We start from the raw sequence: 24683 nt of genomic DNA on the forward strand, positions 1-24683 counted from the left end.
CCCCCCACACTTTGTATCATCTTCCCTTCCCATTTACAGGCCCTGCAGACTTCAAGCTTTAGCAGCAGACATAATTCAGTGTGCTTACAGAGACTGCTTAAGCTGCTCATACAATTGCATATGATCAAATCTCTGTAAAACATCTTTATATAAATATATATTCTGGAGATTCTGCTTCTCTGAACTTGGACTGATACAAAAACCTAGTCTTAGATCTGCTGTCATTGAATCACATTCTTTATAAGTGGAAACAACACTGGAATCAGTTGTTTGTTTGTTTTTGTTTTTGCTTTTTAGGTATGTACCCGTGGCATATATCCGCTGCATATGGAAGTTCTCAGGCTAGGGGTCTAATCAGAGCTACATCTGTCAGCCTACACCACAGCCACAGCAACGCAAGATCTTTAACCCACTGGGCGAGGCCAGGGGTTGAATCCGCATTGTCCTAGATCCTCGTCGGGTTCATTAATAGCTGAGCCACGAAGAGAACTCCTGGAATCAGTTCTGGATGAACCTACTCGAACACACTGTTCTCCAGATCAGAGGGAATATATTTATTGCTTGATTCAGAAATACTTTACCTAACATCAATATTTTTTTAAATGTGTTTTTATCCCACAGATGCTGTAAATCTTAAAACTGATGATTCCGTCTTTGAACTGGCTTTTAAAATGGATATTTCCACATATTTCTTTGCCTTTTGGCTAGCTGTGAACCTTGTGAATATTCAGTAGACTGAAGGTTTATTTTGTTCACTAACAGTTAAATTATATCTTCTCCGAATTCCTCATCTGCTTCAAATTATATTTTATTCCCTTATTGTATTTATCTCTGCTACATTAAATTAATTGCTAAATTAAATACTTTTTTGGAGGATGGGAGGAAGCAGGGTACTAATAATACATAAAAATCAATGTGAAATGTTTTCTTTAGTTCACTATTTTAGCAAGAGAACTTATATATATATATATATATTTTTTTTAACCATTAAGAAGATATTTAAAATTTTTCAATTTCTCTCAAACATTATAAAAACTTTCTAGGGCAGAACCCAAACTAATAAAGCAAGACAAATATTATACTATACTCAAGAATGTGTAGATACTATTTCTATAGTTTTCACTAATCTATCATTTGTTCACGCATGTATTAGTTGCTTTATTCAACCAACAGCATCAGATATATGATACTGTTGAGGCATAATGTAAAATGCTGAAAATACAATTTTCTTGCAATCAGTTAACTAGGAAACAGATAAATCATGAAAAAAAAATATAATACACAGTGTATTAAGCATTATGTTGGAGAGAAGTACAGAGAACACCACTAAGGACAAGACATTCTCCACTCTGATAGAATAAAATCAACTCAGGATAGTATCATCAAGAGAGGTCTGTGAAGGATAAGACCTGTACTAAGTTTGGAAGAAAGAACAGAAAGCTGTTACAGGAGGAATATGAAGGTATAAACAGAGTGGCATTGTGACAACTGCAAATAGGTATCAATGCAACTGAATCTTAGGATACGTAAATGCTGAAAGGAGAGGTTTTGTGAGTGCCAAAGGTGTCCTACCAACAAGTTATGACCTTACCCTGAGGGCAAGTAGGGTTTTAAAAGGATTTTGAAGTGAGAGAATAGCAATGTCACACCTACGTTTGACATTTCTGCCTTGTATGTCTAATAATGGTCCCAAGTGCAACACGAGTCAACAGAAACCCATCATTTCCTTCTGAAATTCACTTTCCCCCAAGCTTCCTCATCTTCAAACATGGCAATACCATCTACCAATGCTCCAGCCAAACATTTAAGCATCTTCCCTGTTTTCTTTTCCTATCCCTTCTCATCCAACTCACAGCCATTCCACTGACTCTAGTTCTTAACATCTTTTGAATACATCTGCTCCTCTCCATCTCATTTCTACTGACCTCAACTAAGTCATTTGTTTCTTTTTTTCTCTGCAGTAGCCTTCTATATAATGCAGAGTACCTAACTGAGCTTATTTCACATATGCATTTTAATTCTCTGTATGAGATCTACCACTATCTGATAATGTCTTTTTCCTGTTTTCTCTCTCATTTTTATCTGTCTCCTTTTGGAATACAAATTCTCTGATATTAAAAACTGGCCTTGCCCACAAGTACATAGGAATGTGGCTGGCAAATAGGATGCACTTAAGAAATGTGTTCTACATTAATGAATGAAAATGTGAGAAAGATTATTCTGGAGCCAGTGAGAAGAAGGTTTGGGGTGAGGAAGCCTAGAGAGGAGAGTGGCTAAAAAGCTTCCTTTTGCCCAATACACAGGTTTCAGCTGCTTCAGGTCTGTGTACACTGGCAGTGTGCTACCTCAGGGGCTTCCTTATCTCTGGTGGCTTTTCTGTTTCAGGACATCTTTGTGGGTTAGCCCAGAAGTTCAGGGAGTTAATGCTCTGAGGGCCACCATTTCAACTGGTAGGGGAAGGGAGAGAGGGGCCCCAGACCCACTTCCCATCATGCAGAAGGAGGCACATTCTACCTGGATTTGCAGAGCTGCCCCATCACCATTGAGCTCCATTAGGCACCATGGGAACCAGCACACTAACACATCTTTGATCACTTTTTCTCCTTCTCTGGCTCACTCCTCCAGCTCTCTTAATCCTTTAATGGGGCCACCTCAGCAAACTATTACCTGCACCCAAGTTCCCTCAGATTTTGCTATCATTGGAAATTCAAATGAATGCGAGCCTTTTGAATTAATCTGTGCAAGAATAGAGGGAGATCTTTAAGGTCTTTGGGTCAGAATAGTCACAGGATTTGGGGATCTAACTTGTGCCACAGCTGTAACCCAAGCCATAGTAGTGACAATGCCAGATCCTTAACCTGCTGCACCATCAGGGAACTCCAATTTTGAGACCCTTTTAATGGGATGAGTGGGAGAAAATATAGGAGGGAGAATTCAAGGATGATTCCCAGGTATGCGTTGGTGTGCTCCATTCTGGTGGGAAAGCGGGGCGGGCATAAGATGAATAGTTCAGTTTTCTAGTACAGCAACCGAGGACAAAAATCCAGAAAATTGTTAAATGAGAAAGTATGGAGCTCAGAAAAACTTCTTGAAAGCAACTAATGGAGTCCGCTTCAGCTTGGTGTGGGAAACAGTTGAAGCAAAAGGAAAGAGAAAATCCCCCAGGGCAGATGGGTAGAATGAGAAAACACCAGAAAAAAGAGCAAAGCCTTGTGCTAATGACCCTTCCAAGCAGTGAAATTAAAAAAAAAAAAAAAAATGACTATGCCTGGATTCTTTCCAATGTTTGGTGGTACAGAAGTTTAACTGATTACTAACTGATATTTTACCCATAAAATGATCTAAAGTCAAATGTATTTTAACACTGTCTTAGACATATATTAATGTAATTTTTATTGCAGAAGGGTTTTGACATACTTTGAGAAATTTCAAAAGGGGGATATAATAGGTGGCATCCCTCTTTATTATTTGATATTTTCTTCTTGATGAATAAGAACAAATTACTGCTATTATTATTGTTATTTTGCTTTTTAAAGCAAGATAATAATAATATAGGCCCATACTCTAAGCATATGGAAGTTCCCAGGCTAGGGGTCAAATTGGAACTGCACTGCTGGCCTACACCACAGCCACAGAAACGCAGGATCTGAGCTGTGTCTGCAGACTCCACCACAGCTCATGGCAATGCTGGATATGTTAACCCACTGAGTGAGGCCAGGGATCGAACCTGCATTCTCATGGATACTATTCGGGTTTGTTACCGCTGAGCCACAATGGGAACTCCAATTCTTTGGAAAATATTAGCTTAAACATACTTGAAGTTTTTTTGTGTAAAGTTTTAATGATCCCTAAGGATAGTCTTTTCCTGACCCTCAAAACAATGAGCTGCCAGAATTCAGGGATTCTATAAATTGTACAAAATATGAACAAAGGAGAATTTAATTTTGCCATAACAAGCCATTGCATTAAAACATTCTCTTAAAAAAATTCTTAGCAAAGTGTAAAGCCTATAGTGAACAGGAACAAATATACAGGTGTTCAAAGATTTGGTAGATAAATTTAAAAAGAAACTGTCATATCCTGGATATTCCTGACAGATTGTGAAGTAGATACATGGCAGTTGTCTGTAGTACCGATGGTGAGTACCGATCCATGAGTATCCCTGCCTCAGGGAGACTCAGCTTCTGCAGGTCCCCAGGCATGCAGACTTGATCCCATTCAGTGCCTAAACCCATCATTCAGATGGAGGTCTCAGTCCAGTAGGCAGTGTTCAAACCCTTGATGAATATGTGCTTGACCAGAGGTAGTCCCTGGTCTTGGCTCTGATTGCTCTTTCTGGTTGTCCCATTCTCTGATGAACATTTCTATTTTGACCCAGGTGAGGAGACTTGCTCTGAATTATACCCTGTTTGCTCTTGGCTCTGACAATCTGAGAAATTCCTGTTAGTCTCTGTCAAGGGCAGGAAGAGAGCACGTGAAAGCTGTTCATATATGTTAGCTTTTGACGTGCTTAAAGCCAGATGAATTCTCCTGTACCCAAGACATTCCATTCCACTGAGTATGACTGTACCACTATTGCTCTGCTCATCCACTTTAATAGTTACTCCGAAAGAAGCGTAAAATAAGACTGACTGCCAGTTCTTTCTAGGGCACTGTGATGTGGAATTTATTACAGAGGAGTCATAAAACTGTATTAGTATATAAACATACATAACGCTATAGTGTATTCTCATCATAGCTGAATCACCAATCCAGATTTTACTAATTGAAAAGAGAAAAAAACAGAAAAGGAGGGGAAAAGCTTGAGGTCATATTGTTCAAAACTCATTAGTGAAAGAGGGTAAACAAACCAAAATCACATGTTCACTCACTGATTCATTCAACAGATATTCTCTGAGAACCACTGTATGTCAGACATTGTCCTATATACAGAAGACATAAAAACTATCTCCCTTTGTGGATGTTTGTTCGTACTTTCAGAACACATCTGTTCTTAAAGTCAAGTCAGCTTCTTTGGAAAGACCCAATCAAGGACTGTCAGTTTGTTCAAGTACCAGATTTGAAACTTGTTTTCCTATAATGGATACGAAGTCTAAATAAGCCAAGGGTAGTTTGTTAGGCACAAGAATTAACGACCACATGGTTGGTTTTATTTACTTCTATTCTTATTTAATAAGAACTGAATAGTGTTTTAATAAGGGAATATAAGGGACAAAAAAACTATGAAAAATTATCAAACACTATATTTTCTAAAGAACTAGTTTGTTCACAAGCACGACTAGTTATCATATAGTCACAAATAGCTTTTATTTAATAACCAATCTCAGTCTACCAGAAATTAAAATAAAGAGAGAATACTTAACTCAGGTGGGTGCAGGAGAGATTTTAAGCACAAACTTGGTGCTTGTCTCTATTTTTTTCCCCTTTCTCTCCTATTTCTTTTTTTTTTTTTCTTTTCAGATACTCTTCAGTATCTCTTCTTTTTCTTTATTTTATTTTATTTTCATTTTTTTTATTACTCAAATGAATTTATCACATCTGTAGTTGTATAATGATCATAACAATCTGATTTCACAGGATTTCTATCCCACAGCCCAAGCACATCCCCCCACCCCCCAAACTGTCTCCTCCGGAGACCATAAGTTTTTCAATGTCTGTGAGTCAGCATCTGTTCTGCAAAGAAGTTCCGTCTGTCCTTTTTTCAGATTCCACATGTCAGTGAAAGCATTTGATGTTTGTGTCTCATTGTATGGCTGACTTCACTTAGCATGATAGTTTCTAGGTCCATCCATGTTGCTAAAAATGCTGGTATTCCTCTTTTTCTTTATTTTAAAAGTTACTCTCTGCAGATCTCCCAGATTCTGATAGCACAAGCATTCTAGTTGCTTAGAAGGAAAATTCACTCATAACCTGATTCTGCTAATGGCCATTTAACCTAATTGATATGCCTCTGGATTTAATACTGTTTACCACTTCCTCTTTTATAAAATTATTACCTTTTTTGTTTTAACTTCACCATTATTTTCTGTTCTCCTTTTACTCATATTTCTTCTCAACTTATTCTTCATTTAACTACATCTTAAGTATTTATTTTACTCATGCTCTTTAATTCAGTTCCTTTGTTACTCATCAATGAAACATGATTTCAAGATGCTTAGCTGGCATGAGAGAGTATGTAGTCTGTAGCTATGGAATCCACTCTGTCATTAAGTAATTAATTCATTAATTGACTAAAATTTAATGAAATAATTCATTCCTACACATGATAATTCCTGGTCCAACATGTGGCCTCATTATTCTACCGTTATAGCTGGAAAGATAATTGTGATCAAATATCTCCTGAGAATTGTAATTGTAATAAAATTCAAGGGGTTACAAATTACAGAAACCACTCTACTCTGCTTAAGAAAACAAAAGGAAAGGAAAAAAAGAAAACACTAATTAGAGTAATATTGTAGCAGCATTCAAAGGTAAGGAGATATTTGGGCATTGGAAACAAATTGGAATGAGATATTTAAACTTCATTATTTGTCTGTTTGTATTAGTGGCCTATTGCCACAATAGTTCCAAATAAATAACTATTTCAAGAGAGCATAGACAGCAAGAATTAATTTCTTTTTGTCGTTCATATGTCTATTATAGGTTAGGCTGGGAAGCTGAGCCTTGGCTGGTTCTGTCTGGGATTTTTCTCCAGGCAGTGGATTGGCTATGGGTATTTTTCATGAGCTTTCTCATTCTCCTTGGATCCAGAGTTACCTGGAGTGCATACTTCTTCTAGTGCATCCCTGGAATACATGAGTCTGAGCTGAAATAAGTTATTCCTACTAAAGCATCAGCCTTCAACTTACATGTTGACACTTCAATCCAAATTTTGTTGGCCAAAGCAACATCAATAAGACAAGGAAAAATATTCTACCTCCAGTGGGAGATAGGACAAAATCACCTGGCAAAGGATTTGGGAATATATATATATATATATATATATATATGAATTGTGGTGGCAATAAAGAATTGGAGAATAATGATTTAATTCATCATACTCCTTCATTCTGTCTATTCATTGTGAATTATGTATAATCATTAAGGGGATCACAAATCACTCAGTTTCACAGGCTAAATGCCTCAGAAATGCACTTGACATATCCAGATTCATAATTTCTTACACCCAGTTAAACATAAAATTTCCTCAAATTTTCTCTCTCACTTTTAGTCCTTCTTTCATCTTTATTATTATTGCTTGACTTTAGATTTTATTGCTTTTGTATTATTATATAAATGCAGATTTTATTTTATTTATATTATTATATAAATTTATATTATGTGATAATATAAACATAATTGTAAATATATATGAGTATAACATAAATATAAATATTATATATGGATACTTGTTATATCTGTGAACTGGTTTTCCTGTCTCCTGTCTCTCCTTACTGCTAGCCACTATCCACATAGCATCTGGAATTCCACATTTCACTTTAAACTAAAATCCTGAGATTTTTATTTTGATAGGTTTGTAATTATTTCTCATTTTCAGAGATTAAAAGTCCCTAGAGTGGAATAGAAGTCCATTCACAGTCTCTCCCAACTCATTCTTCAAGTCTTACTTTCTTCTATCTCTCAGTATGAGCCCACACCTCAATCGCAATTACTTGTCATCTCTCTGTATTCTGTGCACTTTTATATGGATTTCATTTTTAGAACTTCATGTTTTCATTTTTAGAACTTGCTGTTGCCTATATCTATTTCCTTTTTGGAATTCACCTCAAATTTCAGACTTTGAGGAGCCTTAGCTGAGCTACTGTTTTCTTCCTGTGTCTCACCACAATACCTCAGTCATCTAACATATTTTTGGTCACATTACTTGACTCTTTATTATTAATCATTTTAGATACCACATTTATTTTCATCACTGCTTTGAATCTTTTGAGGTGGGCATTTTTTCCATCTTATGAGGAAGAAATCAGGGTTTTGGAGAATTTAAGTAACTTAACCAAGGTCAATGTATCCAGTAAGTGAAAAGGATAGTGTCCAAAGGCAGGTGCATCTCACCTCATGGAATTCCTGTTTTGTTCTCTCTCATTTCTTCTTTCATTTCTATTATCAATGCTTGACTTTAGGTTTCATTACTTTTATATTGATATAAGATAGGAGCTCTATTGCCTTTATATTTAGAATGTTTTCAGTGGCTATGTTATAATGATACAGAGTGTATAATTACAGAATGCATATCTCTCTATTTTCTACTGGTATGATTTAGTCACTCCAAGGACCTAGTTACATTATTCTTCTGTGTAGCTACCAGCTGGTAATCTTGCCCCCAGGTGTGTGTTGGACAAAATGTATAGCATGAACAAATAAACAGTAAAGGCAAGTGTAGTAAAACAACTGATTGCCCATTGGCAGGTATCTAGGAACCTGGTAGAAAATCAAGGCAGAGATATACAGAAAAGACCTTAAGTTGGTTAGAGGAGAGAGAGAACTTGGAAGGGGAGAAATTGTTAAGCTTTTTACTAGCCAGTACCAAAGGAAACTGCCTTATGGATCCAAACATACGCTGTTCAGAATTTCCCACAGGCTAAAGAAGGCAATCTCCATGTATTACAGGGCATGTTTTATTTCATTTTCTTCTTGTAAAAATGACTCTGTTCTGCTTGCAAAAGGAAAGTGTTTAGTTTTGCTTTTTGAATAATTTCCTGGGGAGAACCACTATGTTTATTGGGGAGGAGGGGATGGGAAACTTCAAAATTGGCTTTATTACGCAGAGCATTTTGAAAGTACTGTAAAGACATCATAAAATCTTTCTTTATAGAGGTCTCATTCCTACCCCTCAGACTGTAATTATTAACATAACCCTCTAGGCACTCTCTTGTCATCTCCACCTGAATGTCCTATCTTTGTTTTATCTGTGATCTTTCTCTCACTTTATTTTTTAAAGAGCCCTTGGCTACTCTCTAATGAGAAGTAACTGGGTTTCTCTAGCCTAGGTCACCCTCTATTGCTTGAAGGGAGAAAGAAGAAAGTTCACTGGAAGGTAAAGAGGGGAAAAAATATAAAAAAAACCTACTGGCAGACATAATCTTCTTAACATCCTCTTGTAACTACTAAGAACAACCTGCCTGATACTGAATTTTTGTTTTTGATTGACCAGAGTTTTTGTTTTTGTTTTTGTTTTTAAAGTGGAGTTCCCATTATGGATCAAAGGTAACAAACCCAACTAGTATCCATGCGGATGCTCGTTCTATTCCTGGCCTCACTCAGTGGGTTAAGGATCCAGCATTGCTGTGAATTGTGGTGTAGGTCGAAGATGTATCTTGGATCCTGCATTGCTGTGGCTCTGGTGTGGGTCAGCAGGTGCAGCTCCAATTTGACCCCTAGCCTGGAAACTTCTATATGCCACAGGTGTGGCCCTAAACAGACAAAATAAATAAATAAATAAGTCACAAGCCTACAATATTTCCCTCTGGAACACCTCTTGTTCTCTATTTTTCCTGTGATCTCTAAATGCTAATAAATCTGCTGAACAACAAGCTCTGGTGTTTCCTCCTGGATCTTCAAGTCCTATCCTTACAGCAGTTGGCCCTGGGTGAGGTTTTTTTCAATCAGTGTCAGCTTCAAGCCAGCAGCTTGCATCCTACTTCAAAATTTATGGAGCATGCTGATGAGAACAATGTGACTCCCTGGGAAAATGGCTGGGAATTGGCAGAGGAGTTCTGTAAGTCTAAGCACTGCAGCTGGGCCATCGATTGTTCCTTCATCTTGTTGGACTTCAAAAGGTAACCTACCTTGTAATCTGTTATGCACCCCTAACCAAAAGCCAATTCTTAGAATATGTTAAAGCATTTTCCAAACCTCATCTCATTGAGCTGAGACTACTCCTTACCCCATCTTCAAGTTTCTAGGGTAGTAGGGGAGAGAAAAAGGAGAGGGGTGTTTGATTGATCAGTTCACCAATCTGTCGCAAATGCAAGTGGTCAGGAGGGGAAAAAAAACGAATGGGTTGTATTAAATGAAAGTGAGAGCATCTGGCAGCGAGTCTACTATATATTATGTAGATAGTATGTTCCAAGTGAGTAGATAGAAGGGAAATTAAAAGTAGACTCTGAAGCCAGTTTGCCTGGATTTAAATCTTGGTTCTATTACTTACTTATCAGCTGCATGAACACAGCATTTACTTAAACTTTTTTGTTTTAAATTTTATTGAAGTATAGTTGATTTCAATGTTATGTTAATTTTGCTGTACAGCAAAAGTGACTCAGTTATACACACACACACATATATGTATATATATATATATACTTTTTCATAATCTTTTTCATTATGGTTTATCACAGGATATTGAATGTAGTTCCCTGTGCTAGACAGTAGGACCTAGTTTTTTTATCCATCCTATATATAATAGTTTGCCTCTGTTAATCCCAAACTCCCAATCCTTCCCTACCCTAGTCCGCCTACACCTTGACAACCACAAGCCTGTTCTCTATGTCTGTGAGTCTGTTTTTGTAGATATGTTGATTTGTGTTGTATTTTAGATTCTGCATATAAGTGACATCATATAATATTTGTCTTTCTCTTTCTGACTTTGCTTTGCATGATTATCTCCAGGTCCATCCATGTTCCTGCAAATGGCATTATTTCATTCTTTTTTAAAGGCTGTGATTTAACCTTTTAATGTCTCAGTTTTCTCACCTACAGCATGAGGACAATTATGGTACTATCTCTTAGGAATGGTCTAAGGGCTGTGTGAGAAAATAGCAGGCATTCTTATAAGTATATCTGGCTCATAGAAAGTGCTTAATTAATGTCAGTTATTTGTTGAATAAAAAATTAAATAAATGGAGAGAAAGAATCTCAATCACTTTCAAGGTCCACTTTCTCTCATTCTTTAAATAATATCTGAGATATGGCTGAAAACATCCATACTGTTCCATAGTTTTTACATTTCTGAAAGTAACCTAAGGAGGAGAAAGCTCTGTCTGACATTTTACACACACACACACATACACACACACACACACACAGTATATATCACATATTATACACTATATTGTATGTACATTATAGATACTACATATTATATATATAAATCTTTATATATAGTACATGCACATCTGATGTATATATGTGTAGGTATATCACTTTATATCATATAAAGTGGCTTATGGAGGTTCCCAGGCTAGGGGTCCAATCAGAACAGTAGCTGCCAGCCTACACCAGAGCCACAGCAACTCCAGATCTGAGCCACGTCTGAGACCACAGTTCACGTTCCTAGTTGGATTCGTTTCCGCTGTGCCATGATGGGAACTCCATTTTCTTTTCTTTCTTTCTTTTTTTAATTTCAAATCAGTATGTTCGTAGAGAGGAGAATGATTCTTTTGAAATTTAAATGTCTAGATTGTGACTGTATTTGTATTAGGCGCCTGAGAACTGATACTCTGATATTACTTGGTTTAGAGAGCATTTGCTTTATCAGCTTTTAGGGGTACTGTTTCATTTGGGCCAAAACAGTCTCTTAGGAGCAGCACATTTTGACCTGCTAATAGAGTGTAAGGGAACAAAGAGCACTGGATTCTAAATGTCAAATTGATGGGATCATGTTGTAGGAGACCGACTTTGTAATTGCCTCGGCTCTTGCTGTCACTCAGTGTGAACCTCCTTCTCATTTTCTGGTTGGTTTATTTAAATACATTTTTGTTTTTCTGTCACCCCCCCCCAAAAAAAAGAAACTGATGTAAAACCATGAGAGTTACTGATCATCTTCAGTGACATATGTAAGAAAGCAGTGCAGAGGACTGTTAGGTACGTCCAGATGCACTCAGTTTCAATTAGGGGCAGGGTTTGGCCAAATTATACATCAAAAGAGGCATCCAATGTGGTAGAAAGAGCATGGGGTTGGGAATCCGGAATGGTTCGAGTCTTAACTCTATTGCTTGCTAGCTCATAATTCCAGTTTTAGATTTCTAAGTTTCCTCATTTATACTCAGAGGCCTCCATATTATTCCCCCTGGACTTTGCTTTCTATACAGGGAGAATTATAGCTCCTTATGGCTGAGTATTTTATTAGTGTTCCTGGAGAATTCAGTCTGCTAGCTTGACTAAGATTTTTTATCATTGTTATAGGCTTCAAGTCCCCTTCAAGGAGATGAAACTCAAGAGCCTCTGGCCATGTTTCATGGTAATGCCCCTCCCCACAGCTTGACCAGCCTGAGCTGCTGAGTCCCTACTAGTATCCATGAGGGCGAGGGTTCGATGTTGCCATGAGCTACAGCAGAGGTCACAGACACGGCTCAGATCTCACATTGTTATGGCTGTGGAGTAGGCTGGCAGCTACAGCTCTGATTCACCCCCTAGCCTGGGAACTTCCATATGCTGCAGGAGCAGTCCTAAAATGACAAAAAAAAAAAAAAAAAAAAAAAAAAGACAGAAAGGAAGAAACTGCCAAATTGTATTCCCAAGTAGTTTTGCATTCCTATCATCAACAAATGAGTTTCTGTTCTCCACATTCTCGCTGGCATTTGGTATCATCCGTGTTCTATCGGTCTTATTTTTTAGTTTGATAATCTGGAGTAAGTTAATTCATCTGTTATCATCTCAGTTTTTTCATTGGTAAAATGGGATATCCTAAACCTGAAAATTTACTAAGTTATCTAGATAGTGTTTAACACGCATTAGTTTTTTTATTTTTCATTTTCTTCTTAAAATATAAATATTTGCTATGTTTTTTTTTTCCTCAAAGAAAAAAAATGGAACCCTCTGTCACTGTGGGGGTCACAGTTTTGTGCTTTCGCATTGTTTTCATCTGCCCTGGAATAGTCTTCTTCCCTTTCTTTTTTAACTAGTAAAGCTTTATTTTTCTTCTCTTAAGGCTCATCTTACATATCACATAGGTAGAATATTACGCATCTCCTCTACTATTAATATGTAAAGAACTAACAACTTGGAGAATATACCCTACCAGATGTCAGTTCAGCACATGTGTGGGTTATTCTTTTTAATTCTCATAACACCCTGTATTTTGATTATCTCCATGTGATTGAAGATATAAAGTGACAAACTCAAGATCACATCATTCATAAATGATAGCGTAGTAGAGTGTCTAGGATTCTAACTTGTTTATTTATGTAGTCCTAAACTTTCAAGCAAATTACTTTTTTTCTGCTGTCTTTCTCTGCTTCCAAAGGACTTTGTACTCACCTTTTGTCTAATCCTTATGCAGATTCAGTAGAATCATTTTCACACACTCATCTTCCCTATTAGGCTATGAATATCTCCAAGTCAAGGGCCTTAATCTGTTGATCATTGCCTCTCAGCTCCTGCAACACTCTTCAGGATATATTAAAAAGATAATTGGCGCTTGGGTTAACATATGTCCAAGTAGTGACATCCAGTTTCCAAATAATCAATTTGTCATACAATGGAGTTATTAGCAAAATGTTGCTTAGCAGAATGCAGTCCTTCCTGTGACATTCAGAGGATTCCTCAGAACAAAGAAGGGCTTTAGGAAACATACATCATTATAAATATCAGTTATCAACAGCCAGTAGGAATAAACATATGCTTTGTTCAAGGTACCACCTTTTCTGTAACTATAAATTTCCAAGGAATATAGCAATAGTCACATTTCCTGACAGCTGCCAGTATTTGAAATCTCAGCCTGGACCACACAGACTTATGCACATTATTCATGAGTCTCTCCAGTGAAGTATTTGTAGAGAGCTCAGCAAAAAGTTGTTTTGTGGGATTTGCATAAATAAATTTTAAAAGATTCAACATATTCTAGCATCTTATTATTCTAATACAGAAAATAATTTAAATCAAATTAATAAGGAGTCAGGAGTCATATTTTCTCATTAAAGTTAGCAATTTAAAAATTTAACACCTTTTCAATGAAATATAGAAGCAAAATTTACTGCCCTCATTTGATTCGTTATCTATTTTTGTAAGTCCTCAAAGTAGCAAACAATTACTCTTGTCTGTTTTTGTTACAGTTTTGGAAAGATCTAGGGCAACCCTTTTACACTTTTTCTTTCTTCATCATGTTTAAATGCAGACAACAAGGACACTTCACGAGCGTATGCCAAAGACATCAATCGTTTTTTAATGAGGCCATAACCCTGAGTAGGTCATGGAATATTAAAAATAAATGAACATATTGCTGTCACTGGGGACTGAACTCTCTTGGCTGAAGGGTATCGATGAGGAAACACAATACCAGGACACAATACACCGCACAGCCTACATTTCAAAGGGCAGTTAATTAGCAGAAGCTGTATGAACGACCCTTGCCCATGTCCTTGGTGCACTCAAGTTATGACTGTGTCAATGAGAGAACCGTGCACTGTTCTTCTCAAAAGAAGCCATTGGCTGAGACACATGACCAGGCTTTATCTACACAGTCAATTGTGAGAATTAAAAGGTCAGTCACTCAATAGGAAAGATTTCCCTTTTAGTGGTCCTGTCTAGCAAGGAGATTATCCTCTTGAATGAGCAAGAATGAGAACAATAATTTGTGAAGACCAAGACACAATCAATGAAAATTCTGAGAGGAAGAGGGAGTTGAATGAGAAGATAGGGTGTTACTATAATGACATTTAGGCTCTTCCTTTTCAGCTCTTCATCTATCCCTCTAGGCTCATCCTCCACTACTCACCATCACACAATTAGTGCAGAAGCAAGATGGAATGCCCTTATTTTCCTGTTTACATCTGCTCCATTGAACTTGCAGCCATTGCATGTGTTCACTTCAGGTGGGACATCCTTCTTGCCTATCTTCTCGGATAATGTCCAATCATTATTCTAGTCTCAGATTATGTGCTACCCTTTCTCTTAAGGCCTCCAGGTTCTGCTTGGCCTATTGTGGGCAGATGTGGCACACGTGTTTATAACAGCCACGAAACTTCCCTAGGAAGGAGCTGTCTGGGAAGCACCTTCTCAGGGAGCGATTTCATTTTCCTGTCATCAAGGGAAAATCCTTTATCTATCTGTTGCTGTGGTCTGCAGACAAAAATGGCATGTATCACTTTCAAGTTAAGATATATAAGAAGTGGTTGTGTCCTCTTCTGACTCGCTTCCAACATCCTGATGCTGAAGACAAAGCTTTAAAGACCCAAGAGGATGGCTGAGGAAGAAGATAACTGAATAACACATGGGATAAAACCACCTTTCTGCCATATGGAATCTCTGCATGGAAATTTGGAATTCATTAATTTTTCCAGCTAAGAGTTCCCTTAATAATGAAATATCCAAGAATAGTTTAACATATTGACTCTGTGCCAGGGAACTTGCCTTTTAAAAGGCTAATTATAGCATGATATAATCACTCTTTGTTTGCACATCTCCTTTCCTAGTGGACTTAGGAAAAATGCCAGCTTTCTAGCTTTATTGCCTAGTAAACTGGTCACACAATAACAGGAACACAATAAAATAAGATGAAGGAAGAATAATCTGAAAACATCTCTTTAATAAGCACCTTCTCTGCAAAGTAATATATGTCATTTATCTCCTTTAATCCACATCTGTATAATGAGTATTAATATCTATGTTTTCCAGAAGATGATAGTATTTTGCTCATTCAATGAGTGTTGATTACTGATTCTCTACCACAGATTTTAAAAGGAACCAGAGAAAATATTGTGAAAATGGAGACTTTTTTGTGTGTGTTCTTTGAAAAAATATGGAAATGTAGTTTATCTCCAAATGTTTTATCTTCAATGTCACTGGGGAAGCTTTTAAGAAACACACATCCCTATTGGTCTGTTGATTCATAGTCACACAGGTAGATATACAGCATAGTAGTGCTGTTTTGTTAATCAGGTTTTTCTACCCTTAAACCAGCAATCTTTCTGAATTAAAGAATTACTAGATTGTTTCTTGTTCCATGAAGAGTATCGATAGTGAGATCAGTGGACTTGGCTTGCTGATTGTCACAATTTGGTTAATTAATTGTTAAGAGAAGACATGAGATAATATAACCTTTAAGTTCATTGAGATTTGGCAAGAAATTGAATCACGATTTTGTTGACTGTTTGGCTACTTTGGAAGAAATACCCCATGCTCTTTCCCAATGATCCAGCCCTCTCTCCATAGTCACTGGAGATAACTTATGATCCTAGAGCTGTAAAGGAAACCACATAAAGAGGTTAAGTAATTTCTTCAAGGGTAGAACAGGGATTTGAACTCTGGACTCTTTAGTTCTAGTCCACTGCACAGCAAAAGAAACCTTATCCCTCTCCCTTAGTAATGGAAAAGCTGTCCCTTACCATTGCTTTACTCTAATAATTTTTTTCATTCTTTGGACTAAATTAAGCCTTTATGATATGGAACATATTAAAAACACAATCTCTTCACACTTAATAGAAAACTAACTTTCTCAGTTCAGTATTAAGAACGCCATGCTACCAATGTCTTATGAATAGCGAGCAACCTCTGGCCAGTGTGATGGGTGAATTACAGCAGAGCGGCTGTTTTAGTTTGTTAGGACTGCCATAACTGAATACCACAGGCTGGGTGGCGTGAACAACAACATTTTATTTTCTCATATTTTTGGAAGCTACACATCCATGATCAAGGTATTTGGCAGGATTAGTTTCTTCTGAGCCCTGAGCGCGTGGTTTGCAGATGACCGATCCTCTTTTCACTATGTCCTCAAATAGTTTCTTTTCAGTAAGGCTGCATCTCCAGTTTTTTGTGAGTCCAAATTTCCTCTTCTTATAACACACACCATAATGGATTAGGACACACCATAATGGTCTCATTTTGATCACCCTTTTAAAAGTCCTATCTCCAGGAGTTCCCGTCATGGCTCAGTGGTTAACGAATCTGACTAGGAACCATGAGGTTGCGGGTTCGATCCCTGGCCTCACTCAGTGGGTTAAGGATCCGGCGTTGCCGTGAGCTGTGGTATAGGTTGCAGACGCGGATCCAATCCCACGTTGCTGTGGCTCTGGCTAGGCTGGCGGCTACAGCTCCGATTAGACCCCTAGCTTGGGAACCTCCATATGCCTCAAGAGCAGCCAAGAAAATGGCAGAAAGACAAATAAATAAAAAAAAATAAATAAAAGTCCTATCTCCAAATATAGTCACATTCTGAAATAATGGGAGCTATGGTTCAACGTATGATTTTGGGGGAGAGGGAAGTCACAGTCATCCCATAACCCCTTCTAACTGAATATTCCTGAACATCAGTAAAGATGCCAAAGACGAGTGTTTCTCATGGCATCTATTAAGTCAACATGACTTTTTTTTTTCCTGAAAAAAATATTGAAGTAAAAATAAACACCAGTATTGGACTTGATTTTTGGCACAGTGGTTTAAGGATCCAGTGTTATCACTGCAGCAGCTTCGGTTGCTGCTGTTGCACAAGTTCGATCCCTGGCCCGGGAACTTCCATATACTGTGGGCCTGGCCAAAAAAAAAAAAAAAAGGAAAGAAAGAAAGAAAAAATCAGTCTTTATTTAGCTCCTATGCACAAGTTCCTATGCACAAGTGTTATACCCATGATGCTACCATAATAATATTATCCTGATAATAAACTATTTTTTTTTTCCTTCGAGTGGCTCCAAAGTGTATGAAGTCATTGCCGTATATTGATATATTGAAATGAGTCCTTGGTGCTTTTGTCTTGGTGTCTGCTGATACAGTTTATTATCTGAAATCTAATTGGATTCTTTCTGAGTAAATGAACTTTTTCAGTTGACTTAAATGTCTTCAAAAGTAATGACGGTATGAAGTGGGATTTATTTCTTGCCCAGGTATATGCAACCTTCTAACCCTATCCTTTATATCCAGGTAACATTCTTACTCTTGCTTGAAATCTGAAATTCAATTGCCGAACAGTTAAAATTCACAGTACAAGGTCAATCATTATGGATGACGCTCGCTTGGAGCTAAGCCTCCTCCTTGTCTTTGTTTGCATGTCAGCTGGATTTCTCTGTGAGCATAAACCCCATCAATATCCATCCAAGGAAACTGGCTTCAAGAATAATTTGAGAGTGCATATGGGCCATGATCAAACAAAGGGTTTTGTACTTTCAGAATACATTTCAGGGAATGCATAGCAAATATCCCATTTCAGGGACGAAATGCAAATGTTTGTACAGTAGGGTAGACTACAAAGATGGTCTGTTTCATCGGATGTCAGTAAAGGTGTTTCTAATGGCTGCTGTTTCCCCGGAAAAGCAATATAGTAGATTTATAAGCACAGGTATTCAATGGTTTCTCCCACAACCCTGCCTCGGCTGTTGTTTGAGGGGCAAGTTTTCTTAACCTCTTTCTGACTCAGTTCACTCTCCTGTGGCATGCAAAAAAAGGAAAATCATGCCTGATCATAATAGACATAAATATGAGAATGGATTTAATTTTTGTAGCCACAATGAACAGCCTATATTATGTTCTCAGTAAATATTAAGTTAAAATATTATCCTATAATGCACTGTAAAATACAATTTTCCAGCAGATCTGAAATATATCAGAGAAGTCAAGCAATATTCAGGACTCTTACTAATGTTTTGTATTTTCCTGGGTCCTATCATAAGAGTCCCGAGTTTTACTTCATTCATATGCTATTGCTAGGAGTGGAATTTCCCCCCAGGAGCATTACAATTTGGGGACACTTGTACACCCACAGCACAGCAAAACAGGGGATATACACTTTTCTACAAATTCTACTCCATTTATCATTTTCATTAATTTACAAGAAAATTATTGGCATATTTTCTATTTGCTCTTTTCCCTTCACCAATGTCACATATAGTGAATTGCTTGAATAGGAAACAAACAAAAATAGTTCCTGTTAATTATTGTTAAATTGTTCACAGATGTGTTCAATACTTTCCACAGTATCTTTTTTGTTTGTTTGTTTGTTTGTTTTGTTTTTACTTTTTAGGGCCACACCTGCAGCATATGGAGGTTCCCAGGCTAGGGGTCCAATTGGAGCTACAGCTCCTGGCCTACACCACAGTCACAGCAATGCAGAATCCGAGCCACGTCTGCGACCTACACCACAGCTCATGGCAACACCAGATCTTCAACCCACTGAACGAGGCCAGGGGTTGAATCCGCAACCTCATGCTTCCTAGTTGGATTCGTTTCCACAATGGGAACTCCACACAACACCTTAATAGTAGTGAGATGTGCTTTAGAGTTAAAAAAAAATGGTGCCCACCAATTCCAAATAATAAAATTTAAAAAAAAATGAATAGAAACAGAGAGCTGGAGAAGAGGAGGAAGAGGAAGAGGAGGAAGAGAAATAGGAAGGGAAGGGAAGGAAGCAAACAAAGAGGAGGAAAAGGAGAAGAATAATAGGAAAGAAAGAAGAGAAAAGGAAGAGAAGAGAGATAAGAGAGGAAAAATGCCCAAGTCTTATGTTTGGAAGTTAAAAATTAACATATTTAAATACCTTTCCTTCTCATCTGAAATTTGATTTGGTAAAAGTCAAATGATCATCTTCCTCAGGTAGCTTTTATCCACAAATATTGATATGAGTAGAATAGATTCAATAACGTTTAGTTCTACAGATAATTCATGAACCTTGTATGTATTCAATTTCCCATGAGATATTAAGAAAAATTATATTTTTGTTTATTTTGTGAAATTGAAGTAGAGTGGATTTTGAATCACATTGAGGTTCAGATCCCAGCTCCAAATATGTGACTTTCCCTAGGGGAAAGTGATTTAACTTTCTGTTTCTTTTTGTGTACATAATGGAGATAAATTTTTCTATTTTAAAGACTTGTTTTAAAGCCAAGTCAGGCAGTGATTCTAAAATACAGAGAAGGCCAGATAGATACATAGCAGATTTGTCATATATTTTAGTTTTATGTCCACCTGGTTTCAAGAAACTTGGATTTTCCTTGACACAATACAGCATGAGCATCAACATGCTTATCAAGTACCAGATTGTATATGGTTGTAGAGCCGCATAAGCTACTCAGACAGAACTCAGGAAAAGGACATTGCTGGAGCCTGTACCCCAGAAGGGACAGGGGTAGCCTACTGAAAGGAAAAGAAAGGAAGTCTTTGCAGAAGTGGAAATTGGTGTTCAAGGAAGGCCATGGAATCAGAGATGGACGAGGAAACAAGATGGGTCTTAAGCTCCTTTGACTGAAAAGTGTCATAAACAACTTCTTTGGTAGAATTGTTGGTTTAGATGATGACAAGAAAGCAATGCTCCTTGGATACAGTAAATCACCAAACAGGAACCTAGGAGAAGGATTTTGTTGCTGACACTCCTGCAGGAAGCTTTCTTCCTGAGACCAGGTCATTTGTACAAAATCCATGGAAAAAGGGCAAGGGAAGCTAATTTAATTTTCCTTTCAAGACAAGGAACAGTATTCATAACCATTTCTTGTTTCTATTTTTCAGCTATGGTACTGAGCACCTCATAAAATTTGCCATTAATTCATAGAACGTGCTGCTAGGTAGGTATTTTGAATGAATTGTTAATTAAAGAGAAAAATTAAAGGTATAAGAGTAACAACTTAATCAAGGATTTACAATTGTAAGTGGGGTGGCCAAGTCTTGAAGTACTAAAATTTTATTTTATTTTATTTTATTTTATTTTATTTTATTTTCCCACTGTACAGCAAGGGGGTCAGGTTATCCTTACATGTATACATTACAATTACAGTTTTTCCCCCACCCTTTCTTCTGTTGCAACATGAGTATCTAGACATAGTTCTTAATGCTATTCAGCAGGACTAAAATTTTAAAGTATGATAATGTAGAAAAATTGACTTTTTCATTTTGATAAAATTAATTGACTACATTTTTAAAGATGTATAGATTTATGTGACCACCAATATAATCATGGTTCAGAATAGTTCCATCACCCCCTGAAAATTCATTTGCTCTGTATCCTTATCGTCACCCCCTAGTCCTACTCCTAACCTCTGGTGCAGAATAAGACAGTATATTTGAGAATGGCTTCTTTTACTGCATATAATGCCTTTGAGACTCACACAAATTGTTGTGTGTATCAGTAGTTTGTCCATTTTTATTACTGAATGGTATCCCAAAGTGTGGATATACCACTGGGTTTTTGTTGTTGTTGTTTCTTTGATTGATTTTTTTTTTTTTTTTTCCAGCTGCTCCCATGACACATGGAAGTTCCTGGGCCAGGAGTCACATCTGAGTCACATCTTCGACCTATACCACAGCTTCGGCAATGCTGGATCCTTAACTCACTGCCCCAGACCAGGGATTTAGCTTGGCCTCAGCAGAGATCTGAGCCACTGCAGAGACTAGACTGGATCCTTAACCTGCCATGGTGCACTGGGAACTCCTGTTTTTGGTTTTTTATCCAATCACCCAGTAAATAACATGAATTCAGATTCATCGGATATTTCCTATCACCAATCTAGGGGGATTTTTCTAAGCCCTTAGGAATATGTTGTATCTCACTAATAATTCAGATTATTGATTTTTTTCTCAATTTTACTTTCTTTGATAACACTATCTCTTCTTTTCCTTCTCATGTACATGAATAAGCAATAATGTAGTGTAGTGGTTAAGAGCATATATTCTCTAGCCAGACTTCTCAGGTTTAAATCTTTACTTCGCAATGTACTTACTGTGTGGCATTGGTAAATTCCTTAATCTTTATGTGCCTCATTTTCTCTGTCTGTAAATTAGGAATAATAATGCTATATCTACCTTATAAGTTTCTTATGAGTGAAATAAATGAAACACACAAATTCTTTGAAAACTGCCTATCATAAAGTTACTGCTGTAAAATATTAGCTATCTCCAGACCCTTATACATGGGTTTAGTGAAAATAATACACCAACAAATTTTAGAATTACTTTTTATTTGTGCATGAATATAGAGAATTAATATAATGTCAAATACTGACTGTGAGGTTGAAAAAATTAGATTTGATACCATATATCATGCTTTTAGGGAAGACAGAATGTAAGGAAGTACATCACCGCCTCTCATGTCTTTTGGAGAGTGAGAAGCGAATTAGGTTTTATGATGAAATTATGTTTCTAAATTCAATTTCATTTCAAGCAGCAAAATAAATGTGCTGTTCTTTGCTGCAACTTGACAAAATAGCATTGATTCTACTTCATTTCTTATGTTACTTCTGTTCCTTACGTTCTTAAAGAACAGCAAAGAGAAGATTGTCAAAGCAAAGACTCCTCCCTTTTCTTTGAAAAAAAAATAACATTTTATTTTGGTATTGATCTTTTAAAAGTGCTTGTATTTGTATTCTTCCTAATTCAGAAGGCCAAGGCTGTACTCGGGGTATTGTGTACAAATAATATTCACTTTTTGGTATTTAACCAAAACTTATATAAATCTATTCGCATTGCTAATATATTGTTATTACATTGAATAATCTGTTAAAGGTTTTTCTTTAGGTTCAAGTGCCTCTGGGTTATAAATAATGCCAAAATATTTAACCTGGATATTTTTGGAATAAGACAGAAAATGACAGATTTACTTTTCTCCTGAAAACTAACAAAACTAAAACTATCTTTCATTGTATCCATAAAAAAAGAAAATAAATGCAGACCAAAAAGAAAATATACTGACACATACCTATAACACAGTGTGCTCAGGACTTTTCATATACTTTCACAAATTCCTCATTTCTAGGGGGAAAAATCCTCCATTTATCTGCTCCTGAATATAGAACTCTCGACATCATCTTTATGTCTGACTTCATAAACTATGACCATACTTTCCAAATAATATGACTCTTGACATTTGACCTTGTCTTTTGTCTTCTTGGACATTTTCTTTGATGTATGCATTTTCTTGTTTGCTACCCATTCTGAAACTACTCTTAAGAAGTTCAGATTTATCTTAGAAATAGATTGTAATTATAGTCTTTTAGCACTTTTCCTGTTTCTAACTATTCTCATTTGCCTTTTCTACTTAGTGTCATAAATAAACTCCTAAATCACTCCTTTTTCATCTCTCTGCTGAAAAGTCTATTCCTTTCTCATGCTCGTTCCAGCTGTAGTCATCCAATGATACATTTGGTAGCAATTCCTTCCCACCTCTCTATTGTTTGGGTAAAACATTGTATAGTTATTCTTAATTTATGCCCTTTCTTGCACTTTGCTCACTCAGATGATCCATTTTGCTCTATGTCCATTGAATTGAGACGCCAGTTATTCTCACTCCCCTGTTACTTTCCTATAGGTTAAGCAATAGCCTATGCTTAGTTTATCTGTAGCTGCATAGATTGCTCCAAATTTCTCCAAATTTTTTTTTTTGCGTGATTTAAAGCAATGTTTTACTTTTTTGCATTGCGCTTTGGGTGAGGGGGCTCAGCTGAGTAATCTCACTTGAGATCTTTCATACATTCAGAGTCTGATAACACATGAAGACTGGATGTCCAAGATACTTTACTCACTTGGCTGTCAGTTGATTCTGACTTTCGACTAGAGTTCCTCTGGACTTGTCAACTGGACCAGCCACCTATGGAAATTTCATGTAGCTTGTGTTTCTCACAATATGGGGATGAGGTTCTAAGCTGGAGCGTCTCAATAGTGGAGCTTTAAGAAAAGTAGTTCAAAGTTGTGGGGATTGTGAAGTCCTTCTATCATTCCCATATCATTTCATTATGAAAACAAGTCATTAAATCCACCCTACACTCAAGAGAAGGAGAATGAATGACCCTCTAGCTCTTAATGTTGAGAAGCAGCAAGTATATAAAACAGGGAGAGAAAGAACTCATGAGGATCACCTTGGGATGACTGTAGCCTCTTCCTTGTCTTTGTTTCCATCTTTGTCCGCCTTCACCTAATTTTTACTGAATCTTCAAGAGTAATTTTTTTGCAAATATTTTTCAGATTATATTAGTCCTCTGCTTAAAACCTTATAATGGCTCCCGGTATTATTTAGAGTAAAAGCCAAAGTCCTTACACTGACCTACGAAACCCTATACAGTTTGGCTGTTACTTCCTTAAACATAATTTTTACAACCCTATCTGTTGTTGCTTTGCTTTAGTCCCACTGGTTTTCTCACAGTTTTCCTTAAACACTCCAGGGATTTTCCTGACCTGGGGCATTTGCATTCCCACTGCCTAAAATGTTCTTCACTCAGATATCTACATGGGTACAAGTCTTTATTTAAGTCTTTATTTAAATCTCAGTTCCTCCATGAGGTCTACTGTGAATATCTAATTTAGAATTACAACGTTCACTTCTGTTTTGATAGGGATCTTGATTTGTCATATGGTCTTATGCATGCTTGTTTCTCTATAATCTATTTGGAGATGAGTTTTGGAGAACAAGAATTTTGGTATGCATTTTGCAGTTTTTTTTTTTTTTAATTTGGAAACGTGTATGCTTGGGATGTATCATCAAATATCTCTGCATGCCTTAGACGTGCTGCATCAGCTGACCACCCTTGAAGAGGCTTGGGCCTTCTAGAACAGACAATTGAATCAGATAAAATACACTATCATATTCTATATTAGTCAAGTGCTTTCTTTTCACCATTCATTTTCTCTTTCTTTTCCTGACAAAATAAATGATTTTTACTCTTTTCAGCAACTTACCCATTTTCAAATATCAGTTCCTAACCCTGCTTCACCTCTTCCATGTATATCTATGCTCCAACTCTTATTGTAAATATTGCTTGTTTCAGGAGAAGACATTTTAATTCAATGGTTTCCAATGCATGATCCCTGGTGGCATCTGAAGCTCTTTCAAGAGGTCTTTTGGA

Source organism: Sus scrofa, chromosome 8 (genome assembly GCF_000003025.6).
Source record: "Sus scrofa isolate TJ Tabasco breed Duroc chromosome 8, Sscrofa11.1, whole genome shotgun sequence".
Taxonomy (NCBI): Eukaryota; Metazoa; Chordata; class Mammalia; order Artiodactyla; family Suidae; genus Sus; species Sus scrofa.